This window comes from Condylura cristata, unplaced genomic scaffold (genome assembly GCF_000260355.1).
Source record: "Condylura cristata isolate star-nosed mole 26May11 unplaced genomic scaffold, ConCri1.0 scaffold00029, whole genome shotgun sequence".
NCBI classification, from domain to species: domain Eukaryota; kingdom Metazoa; phylum Chordata; class Mammalia; order Eulipotyphla; family Talpidae; genus Condylura; species Condylura cristata.
The window spans coordinates 8,560,873-8,561,358 of NW_004567130.1; positions in this window are offsets into that span (position 1 = coordinate 8,560,873).

Consider the following 486-nt stretch of genomic DNA (forward strand, 5'->3'; position numbering starts at 1 on the left):
TACCACCGCCCCCATTTAACAGATGAGAACATGGAAGAATGTTATTTTTCCTTTAAACCTGTCCAGGATTTTACAGGTGACGGATTGAGTGGGACAAGAACCCTCCACAGCACCCATTTTTAACCAGTAAGATGATCCAAGCAGGGAAAAGCGGTCTGCAAACTACTGTTGTGATTATTACCACTGCGGTTGAGTCTACGTGTGGGTCACGACCCGAGTGAGCAGGGGTCACTGGGCGTGGGGCCCGGTCCAGCCGGGCCAAACCTCCGGGTGAATACTCGGGGGCGGGGGACTTGCATCCCGCCCCCACCTGCTAGACCCGCCCCTCGATCGGACCGGTAGAGCGCTTCCAGGCGGTCTGGCCCAGGTGAGACGGTGGAGGGCGGGGCCTGAAGCGTGAGTGGCAGCCGCGGCTCGGGGGCGGGGCGCGCGCGCGGTGGGCTCCGCCCCTTGGGCCTAGCCGCGGAGCCGTGTGAGCCTCGGGTT